The 20,298-nt window shown below is 39.0% G+C and overlaps 1 protein-coding gene and 1 pseudogene across 1 annotated transcript in view; both read left to right on the forward strand.

Moving 5' to 3' along the window:
- AK5 (adenylate kinase 5) overlaps positions 1 to 20,298 on the forward strand; it is a 332,857-nt gene that overhangs the window by 103,090 nt on the left and 209,469 nt on the right. The window lies entirely within an intron of this gene.
- Positions 18,222 to 19,396, forward strand: LOC101360191 (G/T mismatch-specific thymine DNA glycosylase pseudogene; annotated as a pseudogene).

Consider the following 20,298-nt stretch of genomic DNA (forward strand, 5'->3'; position numbering starts at 1 on the left):
CTGTGGGCTTTTTTTGCTGTTCTCTTTCTATTTGTTTGAGTTCTGTAGTTAATGTTTTGATTTTGTCCCTTTCTTCTTTTTTGATATGTGCATTTGTTGCTGAAAATTGTCCTCTGAGGACTGCCTTTGCTGTGTCCCAAAGGTTTTGGTATAATGTGTTTTCATTCTCATTTGAGTCTAAGAAATTTTTGATTCCATCTCTGATTTCTTCTATTACCCATTGGTTTGTAAACAGGTTGTTATTCAGTTTCCATGTAATTGATTTTTTTCCTTGCTCTTCCTGTTGTTAATTTCTAGCTTGATGGTGTTGTGGTCAGAAAAGATACTTTGTTTATCTCAATGTTTTGGATCTTGTTGTGGATTGCCATGTGGCCTAAGACGTGGTCTATTCTGGAGAATGTTCCATGTGCATTGGAAAAGAATGTGTACTTTACAGCTGTTGGGTGTAGTGTTCTATATATGTCTGTGAGGTCAAGTTGGCTGATTGTACCCTTTAGGTCTTCTGTATCTTTATTAAGTTTCTTTCTAGATGTACTGTCCTTTACTGAGAGTGGTGTGTTGAAGTGTCCTACTATTATTGTGGAACTGTCAGTTTCTGTTTTCAGTGCTGTTAGAGTTTGTTTTATGTATTTTGGAGCCCTGTCATTGGATACGTAGATATTTATTATGGTTATGTCTTCATGATGGATCATCCCCGTAATCATTATATAGTGTCCTTCTTTGTCTTTTCTGGTGGATTTTGTTTTAAAGTCTATTTTATCTGAGATTAGTATTGCCATTCTTGCTCTTTTTTGGTAGCTGTTTGCTTGATATATTTTTTTCCATTCTATGATTTTTAATAAATTTATGTCTTTGTTTCTAAGGTGTCTCTTGTAGACAGCATATTGATGGATCCTGTTTTTTTATCCATTCTGTCACTCTTCGTCTCTTCATGGGTGCACTGAGGCCATTTACATTCAGTGTAATTATTGATAGGTGTGAGTTTATTGCTGTCATTTTGTAGTGCTTTTTTTTTTTGTGGTTCTGATGTTTTCTTTGTTCCTCTTGCTCTCCTGTGCTGAATTCCTTTTGTTTGTGGATTTTCTTTTCATTTCTTTTGTTTTTGTAGGTTTTGTTTTTACTGAGACTTTATGTTTTTCCTCTTTATTTTGATGAGTAGGTTTGTTAACTTTCTCTGTGGTTACCTTGAAATTTACCCATATCTTCCTAGGTTTCAACCAGTCTATTATTACTTGGTATTGCCTTGCCTTCCTCTCCATTAGAAGGTTCTATACCTACACCATTTATTCCATCGTTTATTGTTATGATGCTGTTGTAATTTACAGATTAATCTCTCTGGTTCCTTGTTGTAATTCTTTTGGTTTTGGATAGTCCTTGAGAGTTCATTTCCTAGGTTGGTATCTGGCTGGTAGAATGCTGCATCCTAGATACAGCCTGTAGTCTGATGTTGTTTGTTCTCTGATGAAAGGAGTCCCTTTAATAATTCTTGTAAGTTTGGTTTGGTTTTTACATAGTCCCTTAATTTCTGTTTATCTGGAGCTGTCCTAATTTCACCATCATATCTGAACAAGAGTTTTGCAGGATGTATTATTCTTGGCTGGCAATTTTTTTCTTTCAAGGTTTTATATAGGTCATCCCATTGCCTTCTTGCCTGCATGGTTTCTGCTGAATACTCTGAGCTTAGTCTTATTGTTTCTCCTCTGTATGTGACTTTTTGTTTTCCTCGAGCTGCTCTCAGGATTCTTTGTTTGTCTTTGGTTTTAGCAAGTGTGATTATGATATGCCTTGATGAGTTTCTTTTGGGGTCTATCCTATATGGGTTCATTGAGCTTCTTGGATGGTCAGCTTTTCATCTTTCATGATTTTGGGGAAGTTTCTTGTCAGCAGTTCTTCAATGATCCTCTCTGTGTTTTCTGTTTTCTCCCCCTGTTCTGGAACTCTGATCACTCAAAAATTGTTGCTTTTGATTGTATCCCACATAATTCTCAGGGTTTCTTCATTTTTCTTTGTTCTTTTCTCTGATTTTTCCTCAAACAGAGTTGTACCCAAGTGTTTGTCTTCAATTTCGCTGATCCTGTCTTCCATCTTTTCAGATCTGCTCCTCAGCCCTTCTATGACACTGTCCATTTCTGAAATCTTGTTGTTTATCTTTTGGATTTCTAATTGCTGTTTTTGTATGATTTCTAGTTGTGAATTTATTTTATCATTCTGTTCCTGTATTGTTTTCCTGAATTCTTCCATTTTTTTGTCTGTATTTTCCATGAATTTGTCAGCCTTTTCCATGAATTTGTTTATTTTTTCCTCATTTTTGTCTGCTTTTGCTTCAACTCTTGGATATCTCTGAATATTAAAGATTTGAATTCCCTATCAGGTAGTTCTAGTGCCTTTTTTTCTACTGGAAAGTCATCTGGTGTTTTGTTTTGGACGCCTACCGGAACTATCCTGTCCTGTTTTTGTATATGTTTTGATAAATAGTCTGCTGTCTTGGGACATTCAGTAATTATTTTCCTCATTTATTAATTGTAGATTCATCTTTTTTGCCCTACTTTTTGTTTTATTTGTTTATGTCTTAGCAGGTGGGCGATGCATTCTTTGTTGTTTGCTTGTCTGTAGGCACGATACTTTTCATCTCCTTCTCCAATGAGCAGAGTCAGTTGCTCAGATATGGTGCAGCAGGGCAGGTCCAGCTGAAGGGGAGTTTCTGGGATTGATTGTGGCATGTACTAGGGCCAACAGGGCAGGCCAAGAATCCGTGCAGGGCAGGTACCGGTAGGCCATGCCTGTGCTGCTTGGGGGTGTGATGTTCAGTGCATGGTGCCGGTAGGCAGGAAGGAGGGAGGAGATTGTGATGTGTGGCACTAAGATGGATATGGGAAAGAAGAGAGAGGGGAGAGAGGAATAGGAGCCAAAAGCATACACACAATCATTCAAACAAACAAAAAAGAGTGCTAAGGGTGCTTGCCATTGGAGTGGAGAGATGAGAGACTGAGGAATGGATAAAAACAAAAAGAAAAAGGGTAAAAGAAAAAAATGAATAAAGAAAAGTCAGAAAAAAAGCCCCCAAGGATCCCTCCGGTGCAACTGGGGAAGTTGCTCCTAGGCCATGAAGTACAGCCTGGCTAGAAGGGGTAGAGGTGCCACACAGTGCCAGGTATTCAGGAAACAGGAAGAAACAGTAAGTATAGACAGACAAGAAACTGAGAAATGAAGAAAGCAAAAAGGGAAAAAGAGAGAGGAGAAAACATAACAAATAAACAAAAAAACAAAACCAAAACAAGAGAAAAGAAATGCCCCCAGAGATGCCACTGCATGTGTGCACAGAGTAAGGGAGTAACTCGCAAGCCGTGCAGTACTGCGCATCTAAAAGGGGCTCCCAAGCCAAGAGAAGAAAAAGAAAACAAACAAACAAATCAAAATGGAGTAAGTCGGAACAAACAAACAAAGAAACAAAAGCCCCGAGGATCCCACCAGCATGGCAGCACAAGCCAGGAAGCAGTTTCACAGTGGAGCAGTGTTTCGCAGCCTTTCAGGAAGAAGCAAATATGGCACACAGAGCCAAGTATTTGAGAGAAAGGAGGAGGAGCTGGTGAGAGGTAAGGAAGAAATCTAAAGAAGTGGAAAACAGCAACACCAGCAGCCAACAAATGACACTCAGGGAGCCGACCAGTGCAGGCGGGTGGAATCCAAGTGGCTCTGGGGTGAAGCCGGTGCTTCCCAGCCAAGAGACTGTGGCCACAGGAAGCAGAGGAGGCCAAGTGGGGGTGAAGAAGTGTTAGAGGGTGGGAAAGCATATATCACTGGTTACCAGTTGTTTTGTCTCCTGCTGGAAACTCTGTGAAGCTGCTTTCTTGTACCCCCTGTTCGCTGATCTCTGATAGGAGTCCAAGATGGCAGATCTGTGCTGCATTAGCTAATAGGGGACTTCTGCATGTATCTCTCTTCACTCTCTGTTCTCTGTCAGTTTCTTATTCCATTTGGTGCTTGGCTGAGTTCTTTATCTCTTCATTTGATGCTTAAGGTTTCAGGATTGATGTGTGTCTCTGTTTGACTTAATTTTTTGGGTCTTTGCTGTGGAGGGACGGCTTAGTGCTTCTGTCTATAGCACCATGTTGCTCGGAAGTCCTTTAGGCAATTGTTTTGATGTTTCTAGCTAACTTGGGGTACTCAAATGTTAATGAAGACCTTGATTTTTGGTTTTCAGAGCTACTCTATGAAATAACAAAATGACCTTGAATGTAGAAGGAAAGTCTGAACGTGTATAAGTTGTAGCATGACCTAGACAATTCTACTCAGTAACCTACTTTAGCAGGGACAGGGACTGTGCAGCTATCACAATGCCAGATACGTAATGGATACTTAAAATGTTTGTTAAATTAATGCATAAATTAATTATTGAGTTGAACTGCATGAATTAGGTTTAATAAGTTAAGTGTGGACAAGAACTTGTTTTGACTTCATTCATTTGAAATGAATAAGTAGTTTTTGGTAATGTTTTAAACTCAGGTTTTCAAAAATTCATACTTTCCTCTATGGTCTGGCCTCTAACCATGGCCAATTCACGAGTTGTTTGAAGATGTCATGAACTTTGAGAGATTTCTCAGAAAATACCACCAAGTGTTGCTTCAAACAGTTTCCACAATTGCTATCAAGTTCAGGATCAAGGAGGAAAAAGAGAAATGGTATTTGTTTTTTTTTTTTAAATAAAAATCTTTTTTGTTTCATGAATGATTAATCTAAAAATATCGAGATTGTACATTGTGAAATATGACTTTTCCCCTGTTCTAAAACTTCTACTTAAAAATATGAACAAGACATCACTACCACTTGATGTAGTCTTCATAATGTTTATTTTTAGTTTTTCTACCAAGGCTTTAGAGTTCATATGTTCATGACAAATTAATTCTGGCAGAAGTCCAAAAGGATGATATGCTCTTTTACAACTGAATGATTACTATAGCAGTAATTTCAAACTAAACTCTTTGTCTTGGAAGACTTATAAAGCCTTAGGTGAAATCTTCTTGACCCTACTAGCAGTGTTGGATTACTGTAGTTTACTTCTGATTGCCTGTTCATTTCATAAATTTTATCTGAATTCCTAAAACACTGAAATTTGATATTAACAGTATCAATTCATTAATTTTCTAATATTGCTGGGGTAGGCAGTTCCATGAGAGCCCCTGGGTGGCACACTAGACAAAAGGTTAGTGGTTTGAACCCACCCAGAGACTCCTTGGAAGATAGGCCTGGTGATCTACTTCTGAAAGGTCACAGCCTTGAAAACTCTGGAGAAGTTCTGTTCTGCACGCATGAAGTCGCCCAGATTTGGAATCAACTCAACAACAACTAACAACAATGACAACAACAGGCAATTCCATAATGACACTGCTCTACTCAATATTCTGTGAAATGATAGCTCCACTTAAAAATTGTAAAAGAAGAGAAGAAACATAGGAAACTTCAGTTATCTCAAATTATCTTCCATTACTTGTTAATTGTTCACACACCGCATTCCCATCAGCTAAGGAATGCTGCCATGTTTTTTCTCTGCCTGCAGTCCTGATTCTTCCCTGCACTCTGCCTTGATCTGGCTGGGCTCTCATACTAAGATGGCTTCCTCTGGGAGGCCATTATTATGGGGACAGATGCCCCACCTATGAGTTCCCATAGCAACCCATTTTGATCCCTCTCATGGTAGTTATTACACTATCTTATAATTCTACTTTCTACTATATTTCTACTGCCATTATAATTCCACTGTCTACTTTGTTCCTTATAATTCTGCTGTTGTCTCCAGTGTTTTATTTCCAACACCTGGAAGATTTTGGTGTTGTTAGGTGCCATCAAGTTGGTTACAACTCCTAGCAACCCCATGCACAACAATGCCCAGTCCTGCACCACCCTCATGATCATTGTTATGCTTGAGCCCATTGTTGCAGCCACTGTGTCAATCTATCTCATTGAGGGTCTTCCTCTTTTTCACTGATCCTCTACTTCAGAAACCATGATGTCCTTCTCCAGGGACTGGTCCCTCTGATAACATGTCCAAAGTATGTGAGACATAGTCTCTCCAGCCTTGCTTCTAAGGAGCATTCTGGCTGTACTTCTTCCAAGACAGATTTGTTCATTCTTTTGGCAGGCCATGGTATATTCAATATTCTTCAAGAACACTGTAATTCAAACACATCAGTTCTTCTTCAGTCTTCCTTATTCTTTATCCAACATTTGCATGCATATGAGTCGATTGAAAACACCATGGCTTGGGTCTCGTGCACCTTACTCTTTAAAGTGATATCTTTGCTTTTTAACACTTAGAAGAGGTCTGTTGCAGCAGATTCACCCAGTGCCATGCGTCCTTTGATTTCTTGACTGCTGCTTCCATGGGCATTGATTGTGGATCCAAGTACAATGAAATCCTTGACAACTTTCAGTATTTTGTCCATTTATCATGATGTTTCTTATTGGTCCAGTTGTGAGGATTTTTGTTTTCTTTATGTTGAGGTGTAATCCATACTGAAGGCTGTAGTTTTTGGTCTTCATCAGTAAGTGCTTCAAGTCCCCTTAAATTTCAAAAGCAAGGTTGTGTCATCTGCATAACACAGGTTATTAATGAGTCTTCCTGCAATCCTGATGCCCCGTTCTTCTTCATATAGTCCAGCTTCTCAGATTATTTGGTCAGCCTACAGGTAAATTAGAATACTTCTAATCATGTAAACTTCAGAAATAACATAGAATGTACAATCCCATTGGAACATAAGCTCTGTGAGGAAAAGTATTTTGACTGATTTATTGATCATTATATCCCAAACTCCTAGAATAGTTCTTGGTATATAGTAGGTATTCAGTAAAAATCTGTTGAATGAAACATAGATTTAAACTAATCACCCTAATCACATCCTGAATTTGGAGAGATAAAGAAGAGAACCTAGAAAAAGTGAGTATGGCCAGACAAGTGAAAGCACTACCATCTATCAAAGGAGAAAAACAGTGTCTGGGGTTAAAAAGTCAGAATTCAAAGGGAAAGAAATTGTGGTTCCAGGACATTCACCAGCTCTTGACTTTGCACAAGCTACTTGATCTCTCAGGCCTCAGTTCTGCCATCTGAAAACTGAATCTAACAATATTGACCTCACAGATAGGTTGTGAAAATTGAATGAGAAAAGGTAATTAAACCATTCAACACAGTGCCTAGCACAGAGAAAGCACTAAATAGACACTAACTGGAAAGCAACAACTATTACTATGATTATTTTGATGGTATCTCACCTTATATTTTCCAGAAGTATTATTAGTGCTATAGCAATGATATGTGTTGTGTACTTTCTCATTCTGATTCTTTTGTTAAATTAAATTTCTTACAAGGGAGCAATTCCTATATTCTAGTGGTATTTTTTAAAATTTTAAAAAAGCTGCAGCTTCTTGGAAATGATGAACTGAGAAAACTGAATGCAGCTTAACAGTCTGAAAGAAGCATTGCAAAACCTGTCACCAGCTATAAAAATCCTTCAGAAGCTATTTTATAGGCTCTTGGTGTTGATTGTTCTCTCTCTCATCTTCCAGTTTTACTTTCACATTCTTCACTGATTTTTTTTCCTTTTCTCCCTCTCTGAGCATGGTCTCAGTAGACACCAAGAACAGTTAATAGGACTGCCAGTTTCATACATTTGTTCCTTCATATGTCATTCAAAATCTCTGCTCAATTTCTAATATATTCAAAGGAACCTTATGCTAGGGAAATGCTGCAAGCAACTCAATTATAAATATGACATTAGGAAAAATGTAGTGCAATATGGTGGACCATGGGCTGGCTTTGAAGTCGTCAAGGCCAGGGTTTGAATCCTGCCAAATTTCTGAACCTCTCTAAGTTGGGGATGGAGATAACAGACTTGCAAGATTAAAGCACCCATATCACAATGGTGGCTAAGTAAATAATATCTGTAATTATTTGTGGAATCTATAACTCAAGCCCCAAAACATTTAGAAAAGTGTCTACTCAAAGTATGTGCTAAGTAATAATAATGAATAATTTGTTGAGCACTTCGCTGTGCTGAACAACATTGTGCAACTATATTGGGACGATGAGATGTATGTGGTGATAATTCTCTTCTGGCACATGCTCAATTGTGTCTAAGGTATATCCATTCAGAGTGACGAGTTCCATGGGAAACCTGAAATCTAGTTCTGAAAGCTACTCATTACTTTTCAAAATGACTGAATCAGGAGACAACACCAACAGCTACTTATTTTAATGGAGACATTTTTCAGAAGAAATGTCAACCACAAATCTGTCTTGGCAGATACATGGCATGTTATTTTCTATCATTTTCCTTCTCAACATTAGCAAGCAGGCACTGCCTGGAGGATGAGCAGCTTTCAAGTTTCTATCAAGAGGAGGAGAAATGAGGTCTGTTTACTTCTGTTTTTAATTCTCTTTATGTAAAAATCTTTTGCTTGCTTTTGGAAACAATTAATGTGTATGGATTATTTGCTCAGCATACAGATTGAATAAGTATGGTGAAAGGATACAACCCTGACACACACCTTTCCTGATTTTAAACCATGCAGTATTCCCTTGTTTTGTTCAAACAGCTGCTTCTTGGTCTATAAGCAAATAATCCGAGAAACTGAACTATATGAAGAAGAAGGCAGCATCAGGATTGGAGGAAGACTCATTAACAACCTGAGATATGCAGATGACATAACATTGCTTGCTGAAAGTGAAGAGAACTTGAAGCACTTACTGATGAAGATCAAAGACTTTAGACTTCAGTATGGATTACACGCTAACATAAAGAAAACAAAAATCCTCACAACTGGACCAATAAGCAACATCGTGATATACAGAGAAAATATTGAAATTGTCAGGGATTTCATTGTTCTTGGATCCACAAGCAACACCCAGGGAAGCAGTAGTAAAGAAATCAAACAACCTACTGCATTGGGCAAATCTGCCGCAAAAGACCTCTTTAAAGTGTTGAAGAGTAAAGATGTTACTTTGAGGACTGAGGTGTGCCTGACCCAAGCTATGGTATTTTCATTCACCTCATATGCATGCAAAAGTTGGACAGCGAATAAGACCAAAGAAGAATTGATGCCTTTGAATTATGGTGTTGGTGAAGAATTTTGAATATGCCATGGATTTACAGAAGAAACAACAAATCTGTCTTGAAAGAAGTACAGCCAGTATACTCCTTGGAAACGAGGATGGCAAGACTTAGTCTCGTGTACTTTGGACATGTTATCAGGAGAGACCAGTTCCTAGAAAAGGACATAATGCTTGGTGTCTTAATTATGTAGTCCTGTTGTAACTGGAATACCACAAGTGGATGGTTTTAATAAAGAGAAATTTATTCTCTCAGAGTCTAGGAGGCTAGAAGTCCAAATTCAGGATGCGGGCTCTAGGGGAAGGCTTTCTCTTTCTGTCACTTCTGGGGGAAGGTCCTTGTCATCAATCTTCGCTTGGTCTGGTAGCTTCTCAGTGCAGGGACCCTGGGTCCAAAGGGCGTGCTCTACTCCTGGCACTACTTTCGTGGTGGTATGAGGTCCCCTTGTCTCTCTGCTGGCTTCTCTCTTTTATATTTCAAAAGAGATTGACTCAAGATACGATCTAATCTTGTAGATTGAGTCCTGCCTCATTAACATAACTGCCTCTAATCTTGCTTCATTAACATCATAGAGGTAGGATTTACAACACATAGGAAAATCACATCATGTGACAAAATGGTGGACAGTCACACAATATTGGGAATCATGGCCTAACCAAGTTGACACTCATTTTGGGGGGACACATTACAATCCATAACACTTGGTAAAGTAGAGGGTCAGCAAAAAAGAGGAAAACTTTTTTTCTTCTTTCGTATCACAGGCTGAATTGACACAGTGGCTGCAACACTGGGTTCAAACATAGCAATGACTATGAGGATAGCCCAACGACCAGGCAGTGTTTCATTCTGTTGTACATAGGGTAGCTGTGAATTGGAATCAGCTCAACACCTAACAACAACAAGAATTTAAATGTCTACTTTAAAAATTGTTTTTTGAGTCATAGTCTCCCATGCCACTTTCCAACTTCTGTTGAATCTACTCACTACCTCTTCTCTTCCTACTCTTGCAGTATTCCACTTCCTTTTCATCTCCAGTCCAGACTCCATGGTCAGTCTTTACAATCATGGTTTCTTAGCAGCAGAGACTCTTTCATCCAAAGTAGTTCTTACCAGCCTTTCTAAAACAAGTAGTTGAAAAACCCTATCAATTACCTACTGCTGCTGTGTGTGTGGGTGGACATCATGAAACCGGATTGACGGCACCTAACAACAACAACAACGTGTATGGAGGGGTGTGTGTGTGTGTGTGTCCACCCACGCACGTGGAGGTGAGTGTTGGTAGTGAAGAATGAGGAAGAGTATAAGGAGAAAGTAAAAATCATCCATGAGTCTGCAACCCACAAACGACCACTGTTAACATTTTGGGTCTTTTCCATGCTGTGTTTTTCTTTGATATTTTAACAATATGGTAGTTGAAATCTTATTGTACCTTGAGTTTACTTTTTTTTAAACTTAAAATTACATAATGAGCATGTTTGTAAGACATCATCAGGCAATTTATTTACCCCCTCCAAGCCTCATATTAGGTTCCTGGGTAGTGCAAATGGTTAAGTGCTTGACTGTTAACTGAAAGGTTGGCGGTTCAAAACCACCCAGAGGCACCTCGGAAGACAGACCTGGCCATCTGCTTCTGAAAGGTCACAGCCTTGAAAACCCTACGGAGCAGTTCTACTCTATACAACAAGCCTCCTGTCAGTGATGACCCTGTGTTGCTGCTTCACAAAATTGACAGGAGGCTCAAATTAAAAAACATGTAAGTCCTTTGGAAGTCACTGATAGAACACCCAAATGAAATTATTATTTATTCCGACCTATATATCTTGGGGAGTCGAAAGGCCTCTATTTATTGAGCATCCACTGAGCACTGTGTAGATCATTATGGGGATCCAGAAAATAGCCAAGACAGAACCCCTGACCTCAGAGAGTTGACCTTCTGGTACCAAGATGAAGCTGAAGCATGAAGAGTGGAGGACTAAGCTCTCCTTTTTTTTTTTCTTTTTGGAATTACAGGGTCACATTTTAATTCCTGAATTTTACAGTTCAGCATTAATATCACCACATGTATACAAATGGTGTATAACAAGTACAGTGATATTTTTAATACAAAATAAACATCTGTTTTATGGAAAAACTATACTTCATATCTACACAGACAGCCCATTTTTTCCAAACAATAACCAAAATTAAAATTAACTATAAAATCTCCAAAACAGGGCAAATTGCTTCAGTTTAAGCTATTTAAGCCACTGATGTAAGTCCACAAACTAACACAAACTCTCCTTTCTAACCTGATCTTAATATCCCCTAAAGACTGTAGGTAGAATTACTGTTTTTGCTCTTTTTGTTTTCCCAATGCATTAAATTGTAGTTTGAAGATATTTCTTCTCACTTCAGCGTGATCTCAGATCATAGATGAGCAAAGTCACATTAAAATATTTACAGTTAACTTGCTGTTCTAAAAATAAAACCCCAACAGTTTGTCTCAATTTATTAGTTTAAATTCATTTACATATATGCAATATGCTTTTACTCTTTAAAAAAACAGCTTTCATATTACACCCTTGTTTGTTTATGGAAAAACTTCATGTGATGCATGCTGACTTTGACACTGAAGTAACTTCTTCTTGGTCCAAAATGGCTTGCAGATATTAAGTGCCACTTAATCCAGCACTATTCTTTGTATGTTAGTCTTCATAAATTACACTTTAAAAATTGCCTGCAACTCCAGAGACAGACTTCACTAACAAAGCAGAAAATGACTTCAAAGTATCTTCCACAAAATAGAGTACTGGTAGGCAGCTGGAAACAGTCTGTTCTATTCACTACCCAGGTTTCTAGGGAAAATCCTTTCAGAATACTACTGTGCTGATTCTTGGCATCTATTATCCCTAAAAGTTAAGCTGTCCTTTTGACTACAAGGAGAACTCTCCCTTAAGTTTTTAAAAAGGTCTCTCAGGCCTTAAATTCCTTTTATCCTTGGCTCTTTCAATTTTAAAATGAGTCATACTTCAGAGGACAATTTTTTTCTTACCTCAGACATAATTATAATTTTACCCACAATAATGATTTGCCATTTGAATAGTAAATCTTCTACCCCCCCAAAAAAAGAGAGAAGAATAAAGCCTATTTTTGTAAACCCCAAATATTTCTAATGGTTGGTTTAAGTTAAAACCATTGCTTTTATGGAGTTCAAAAAAAAAACAGAAAAGGAGATTTATATAATCAAAGAGACTTTTGAGATTCTATTAATTATGTTATAGAAAAAAAGGGGGAGATTTTGACACAAGCATATAAAAGGTTTTTGCATAACTTTCATGTAACTATGGAAAATCCATTTGTGTTTGGTTTGGTTTGTGAGGTGGGAATTAAACCAAAACCAAAACAAACCTGTTGCAGTGCAGTAGATTCTGACTCATAGTGACCCTGTAGGACAGAGTAGAACTGCCCCATAGGGTTTCCAAGGAGCAGCTGGTGGAGTCGAACTGCCCACCTTTTGGTTAGCAGCCGAGCTCTGAACCACTGCACCACCAGGGCTCCTGAGGTGGAGTTAAGAATTTTTTTTTTTCTTATCATTTTCTATAAAATTTTCTACTATAACATGTATTCTGTTGATAATATGAACAAAATGAATAAAAATTACTAAAAACTGAATATACTTGAAGATCAAAAATGACAGTAAGCCAGCCAATTCAAATAAATGAGAAATAGGGGAATTCAGCTCAGATAAATAAAACACAGCAATATGATATATACAGGAAACCAATGAAATATTTTCCATAAGGGAAAAATATGTACTACGCTTACTTGAATTGGCTGTAAAACCACTCCTCAAACGATTTACTAGCTTTACTTCACATTATTTTTTTGGTTTCATGGTATTTCATACAACTCAAATTCAGTGGTAGAGCTTGCTCTCCCCCACCCCATAAAATCTACCAGGAACTGATGATATAAAAAGTTATCCTAAGCTAAACAACTTTGTCAGAGCCAAGAACTGAATTAACAGACCAAGATGGATCTTGGTTTAGATGAGGCTCAGGAGTAGATTGGTAACAAGATCAGTAGAGAGTTAGGCAGATTTAAAAGGAGATGCAAGAATAGCATAGGGCAAAGATCAAAGGAAGCAGTCAGCCTAAGGAGAGAGAAATGGGTTTTCTTGGGGCCTAGCCCACAGAAGGTACTTGGCTGTTTGTCCAGTCATTAATTCAGTAAATATGTACTGTTATTGGTGAATAAATGGTGATTGAATGATACTATCTATAGAGCAAGTAAAAAGTCTTGAGTAAAAACAACATCTTAAGACTGATAGGGGAAGATGAGGCAAGACGGGAAGAGAAAGTTGCCAGGTATGAGAGAAAATAAGAAGAACAGGGTACCATAGCTGCTAAATTAAGAGTATTTCAAGGAGAGGGAAATCAGCTGTTCTAAAGCTGCTTCTCTGAAAAGTCAAGCAAGATGAGGACTGGAAAAAGCCCACTGATTTTAACTGGAAGGTATTCATGAATTTTATCATCCATTGCTTGTTTGGTGGATTGACAGAGACAGAAACCAGACTGCAGTAGGCAGAGGAGTAGGTGGAGGTGAGAAAATGCAGATGGGTGGGCAGGTGTAGAAAACGCTTTTAAGACGTTTGACTAAGGAGGAAGAAGAAAAATAAGGCAGTTAAAGGGGGAAGCTGAGTTGAGGAAAGAGTTTGTACGTTGGTTTGTTTGGGCTTTATAGTACGTTGTTTCTCTTTTAAGTAGGTAGAGACTTGAACATGCTTAAATGCTGGTAGAAAGGACAAAGTTGAGAGGGAGAGACAGATCCTGAATCTGTATTATGGATTGAATTGTGTCCCCCAAAAACATGTGTCAATTGGCTAGGCCATGATTCCCAGTATGGTGTGGTTGTCCATCATTTTGTGATCTGATGTGATTATCCTATGTGTTGTAAATCCTAACTTCTATGATGTTTATGAGGCGGGATTAGAGGCAGTTATGTTAATAAGGCAGGACTCAATCTACAGGATTAGGTTGTATTGTGAGTCAATCTCTTTTGAGATATAAAAGAGAGATGGGAGCAGAGAGGAGAGGGACCTCATGCTACCAAGAAAGAACAGCTGGGAATGGAGCATGTCCTTGGAGCTGTGGTCCCTGCTCTGAGAAGACTGATGACAAGGACCTTCCACCAGAACTGATCGAGAGAGAAAGCCTTCCCCTGGAGCTGGAGCCCTAAATTCGGACTGCTAGTCTGCTAAACTGTGAGAGAGTAAATTTCTGTTTGTTAAAGCCATCCACTTGTGGTATTATAGCAGCATTAGATAACTAAGACAATCTGTTAAAGTGAACAGCCTTATCTAAAACTGTATAATAGATCAAAACCAGCAATTCAACTAAATTGAAAAAATATATATAAAGTGCTTATAGGCCAGGGATCAAAAATGAACAAGATAAACTCCCTGTCTTTTATAGAAGCTACAGTGTGATGGAAATTGGCTCGTACGAAGGATGCTCAGGGCAACAGGCTAGAGGCCACATAATTAATATGTGCCAGCATAACTGCCTCTAATCCCGCCTCGTAAACATCATAGAAGTTAGGATTTACAACACTTAGGATAATCACATCAGATCACAAAATGATGGACAACCACACCATACTGGGAATCATGGCCTAGCCAATTGACACATGTTTTTGGGGGACACAATTCAATCCATAATACAGATTCAGGATCTGTCTCTCCCTCTCACCAATGTAAATCAGTGACGTCACTAGAATTAGTGTCACCCAGTGAGGTAACTCATGGTGTCAACAGCCGCCCTGGGTCGGGGGAGGCCAGCTAGCGAACACCCTCTGGTGGGCAGAGGGGCTTGGCCTTGCCCTGCCTCCAGCAGGGCCAAGCACTGCGCCCAGCAGCTCCCCGGCCCTCCCAGCCCCACCCCTCACAGCTTTACGCAGCTCCTTCCCTCTCCTACTGACTACGGTGGAGACCGTCCTGGGTGACTGGTGACACCAACTCTAGTGACCACTACCATGGTAGCCCCTCTACCGGCAGCACTGGCTCTGTCACGGGCCTTGGGATCGTTTTGGTGTCACCCCCCCCTCTGGCAGTGTCAAGCTGTGATCTGCACTCCCCCGAACCCCCCTAGTATGGCCACTGATGTAAGTCCACAAACTAACACAAACTCTCCTTTCTAACCTGATCTTAATATTCCCCAAACACGCCATTCCAATTTACCTTCCCAAGCTTTGCTCTTCTTGCTTAAAATGTCCCTTCTCTTCCATTGTGCCTATCAGATCTTATCCTTTGTTGACCCTCATTATGTCACCTCTTTTCCATGACTATTTCAACTTTTATAAATAAAAAAAAACCCCACTCAATTTGACACTTGTTTGAAATATCAGGAATTCCTTTCCTATTTAGTGTTTGTATCACACATTTGGGACATAAACATTTATTGGGAGGCAGTGTGGTTTTTGGGGAAGGAACATCAGCTTTGGACTCAGAGTGCCCTTGGTTCAAGTCCAGCTTCAATCACTTAACTACCTATAGGACCTAGGCAAAGTCCTATATCTAGTTTCTGTATCTCTAGAATGGAGAAATAAATCTACCTGTTAAAGTGGCTGTTAACATTAAATGAAACAATATATATAAAGCAACTAATATCAAGTTGGAGCCCTGGCGGCACAGTGGTTAAGAGCTTGGCTGACTAACCAAAACGTTGGCAGTTCGAATCCACCAGCTGCTCCTTGGAAATCCTATGGGGCAGTTCTACTCTGTCCTATAGGGTTGCTATGAGTTGGAATGGATTCGACGGCAACATTTATTTATTTGTTGTTGTTGTTTTTTATTTTATTTTTTAATATCAACTTTGGGCTCTGGACCCAAAGTGTGTGTTCAAACCTGGCCTCTGGTGTGGCATCTTGGGCAGGTTAGTTAATCTATCTGTGCCTCATATTCTTCCTCTATAAAATGGGATTCTTAACTGGTACCAACCTCATTAGTTGTTGAGAGAAATGAGCAATACATGTAAAGTGCTTAGAACAGTGCCTGGCACAGAGTAAATGTTTGCTGTTATCCCTATTTTCTTTACTGTTATGCATTATTAAAATAAAATATTTACTTAAACTGTTTGATATAAACCCTCTAGCAATATTAGCAACATTCTAGTGTTCAGATCATTTCACTTCAATGAGCATAATGTTTTAATATGTAAAAATTTATTTTGTATTCTTCGATTTTTCTTTTTGTTGTTTGGTTTAAGAAATGGGCTATATTATATCTATATTCCCAATTGTAGTTTAATACTTTAAAACTGCCATTACCTACCCAAATGTATAAAACGCCCTGGAATTTCACGACTTGTAAGTTACCAGAAGACCAATATGGCATCGATCTGATCATTCTTCACAGCCTGTTCTTCCTTATCCTGTACATATAAACTAAGGATTACAAATAATTAATTATAAACAATAAAGATATAAATTATACAAATTACATTTAAAAAAGAAAAGAAAAAAAGCACGCCTAAGGGAGCTGCCAGAAATTCAGGCCGGATTCAGAAGAGGACGTGGAACCACAGATACCATTGCTGATGTCAGATGGATCCTGGCTGAAAGCAGAGAATACCAGAAAGATGTTTAACCTGTGTTTATTGACTATGCAAAGGCGTTCATCTTGTGGATCAAAACAAATTATGGATAACATTGTGAAGAATGGTAATTCCAGAACACTAACTGTGCTCACGAGGAATCTGTACATAGATCAAGAGGCAGTTGTTCCAACAGAACAAGGGGATACTTCATGGTTTAAAGTCAGGAAAGGTGTGTGTCAGGGCTGTATCCTATCACCATACCTATTCAAACTGTATGCTGAGCAGATAACCCAAGAAGCTGGACTATACGAAGAATGGGACATCAAGATTGGAGGAAGACTCATTAACAACCTGCCTTATCAGATGACACAACCTTGCTTGCTGAAAGTGAAGAGAACTTGAAGCACTTACTGATGAAGATCAAAGACCACAGCTTTACAGTATGGATTACACCTCAACATAAAGAAAACAAAAATCCTCACAACTGGACCAATAAGAAACATCATGATAAATAGAGAAAAGATTGAAGTTGTCAAGGATTTCATTTTACTTGGATCCACAATCAACACCCATGGAAGCAGCAGTGAAGAAATCAAAAGATGCATTGCGTTGGGCAAATCTGCTGCGAAAAACCTCTTTAAAGTGTTGAAAAGCAAAGATGTCACCTTGAAGACTAAGGTGCGCCTGACCCAAGCCATGGCGTTTTCAATTGCATCATATGCATGTGAAAACTAGACAATGAATAAGGAAGACCAAAGAAGAATCGACACCTTTGAATTATGGTATTGGTGAAGAATATTGAATATACCATGGACAGCCAAAGGAACGAACAAATCTGTCTTGGAAGAAGTACAACCAGAATGCTCCTTATGAACCAAGGATGTCGAGACTACATCTTACATACTTTGAACATGTTATCAGGAGGGATCAGTCCCCGGAGAAGGACATTATGCTTGGTAAGTTAGAGGGTCAGGGAAAAACAGGAAGACTCTCAGCGAGTTGGATTTACACAGTGGCTGCAACAGTGGGCTCAAGCGTAACAACCATTGTGAGGATGGCGCAGGACCAGGCAGTGTTTCGTTCTGTAGTACACAGGGTCACTATGAGTCAGAACTGACTGGACAGCACCTAACAACAACAGCTACAGAAAACTGCTGTAAGCAGGATATAAACAGCCAATGCACAGAAAAAACAAAAAATGATCAACAAACACATTATAAAAACTTTTTACTTCACTAGTCATTAGAAAAATCAAATGAGGGCAGGCAGAAGTGCCTTTGAAGTAAGGTTGAGGGGAGGTGAACACTATTGGGGTGAGAGGGGAGCTAGAAGTTTGGGGGAGGAGCCTGAACGCCAGCTACAGCCGCAGTTCTTCCAGCAATGGAGCCAAGTCTCTGGTTATTGTCGATCCCTCGTAAGCATGCCATCGTAATACAGAGACTCGTCTGCCTGGCAGGAGAATCTGCTTAAGTGAGCGGCAGCAGGGAATGGAGGCTGAGAAGGCAGCAGCTGTTCCCTTCGTCAAGCTCAAGCTTTATATAGGTTTCCACTTCAACAAATGATGACTGAAGCTCCTAATTTGGAAACCATGAACGAACAGCAAATGCCAGCAGAAGTTCAGTCCCAGCTCCTGCTCAGAAAGGAGCTTGTACAAGAGGCTCAAAAAGGAAGAAAAAGAAAAACTAGAACAACAGAACCAAAAAAGCCAGTGGAACTCAAAAAACCTACTGCACCAAAAAAAAAAATCTGGCAAGTCCACAAAATCAAAAGAAAAACAAGAAAAAATTATAGACACATTTCAAGTGAAAAGAAAAGTAGCCCGTTTTAACGGTATTTCAGAAGCTGAACTTTTAACCAAGACTCCTGATATTTTGACCTTCAATCTGGATATTGCGATTATTGTCATAAACCCAGGACTAATGGCTGCTTACAAAGGGCATCATTACCCTGGACCTGAAAACCATATTTGGAAGTGTCTGTTTATGTCAGGGCTGAGTGAGGTCCAACTGAATGACATGGATGATCACACTTTACCAGGGAAGTGTGGTATTGGATTTACCAATAGGATGGAAAGGACAATGCCAGACAGCAAAGATCTTTCCAGTAAAGAAATTCGTGAAGGAGGACATATCCTAGTGCAGAAACTACAGAAATACCAGCCACGAATAGTGATGTTTAATATAAAATGTATTTATGAAATTTTTATTAAAGAAGTTTTTGAAGTAAAGGTTAAGAACTTAGAATTTGGACTTTAAGCCCATAAGATCCCAGGTACAGAAACTCTCTTGTGTTAGGCTGCCATCCAGTGCAGGATGTGCTCAGGTTCCTCCAGCCCAAGGCAAAGTTCATTACTGTGTTAAACTGAAGGGCTTAAGAGATCAGTTGAAAGGCAGTGAAGGAAACAGAGCTGTTTAGCAGGTGCAATATACCTTTGACTTTCAGCTTGCCCAAGAGGAAGCAAAGAAGATGGCTGTTAAGGAAGAAAAATATGATCTGGGTTATGAAGCAGCATAAGGTGCTGCTTATGGTGAAAATCTGTGCAATAGTGAACCTCGAAGCTTCTCTTCAAATGGGATAACTGACAGTGCAGAATTACATGGAGAATCAACTTTGAATGACATTCCAAATGGGCAGTGGATGACCCAGTCCTTTACAGACCACATTCCTTCCTTTAATCATCACTGTGGGACGCAAGCACAGGAAGAAGGAAATCACGCTTAAGAATGTTGATTCTCAACTCTGCTTGAATACTGTAGTTTTAATGCAGTGGTCAAGAAGTGAACCTCAGTTTGCTATCTGAAGTATTTTATTAGTATTCTACTCTAGTGATATAATCATAGTACAGAACAGCTGTGTGATAGAAATCAACTGTATGAACTCGGTAGTTTGGAAAGAAGAAGTAGAATATTTTTGTATATGAGTTTTTATATGTCAATTAACCATCATTCCAGTTTTTTATAAACTATATTTCATTTTTATGAAGAAATTGATTTTCTTTTGCAGGTCACTTTTAATCTGTACTATATAAATACAACAGTCTGAATATTTATAGTTGATTTTTAACTCACTGTGCATAAACCTGGGAACCCTGGTGGCACAGTGGTTAAGAGCTACAGCTGCAAACTGAAAGGTCAGCAGTTTGATTCCACCAGGCATTCCTTGGAAACTGTATGGGGCAGTTCTACTGTGTACTATAGAGTCGCTCTGAGTCGGAATTGACTCAAGGGCAACAGGTTTGTTTTTGTTTTGTGCATAAACCAAGTTACACCATTATCCTTTTTATGCCTAAAAAGGACATGCTAATAATAAGAATTATCACTGGTATAAATCCTCTTCAGCTAGACGTTCCCTGCTGTACCATATCGGAGTGTCTGACCCTGCCAGTTGGAGAAGGAGATGAAAAGTATTGTGCCCACAGATGAGCAAACAACAAAGAACACACAGCACGCCTGCTCAGACATAGCCAAATTTAAAAAAAAAAAAGGGACGAAACAAACATCTACAATCAATAAACGAGAAAAATAACTACTGAATGCCCTGAAGACAGCAGACAATATCAAAACATTTACAAAAACAGGACAGGATGGTTCCAGCAGCCATCCAAAATAAAACACCAGATGACT

This window comes from Trichechus manatus, unplaced genomic scaffold (genome assembly GCF_000243295.1).
Source record: "Trichechus manatus latirostris isolate Lorelei unplaced genomic scaffold, TriManLat1.0 scaffold00003, whole genome shotgun sequence".
In the NCBI taxonomy this organism is placed as follows: Eukaryota; Metazoa; Chordata; class Mammalia; order Sirenia; family Trichechidae; genus Trichechus; species Trichechus manatus.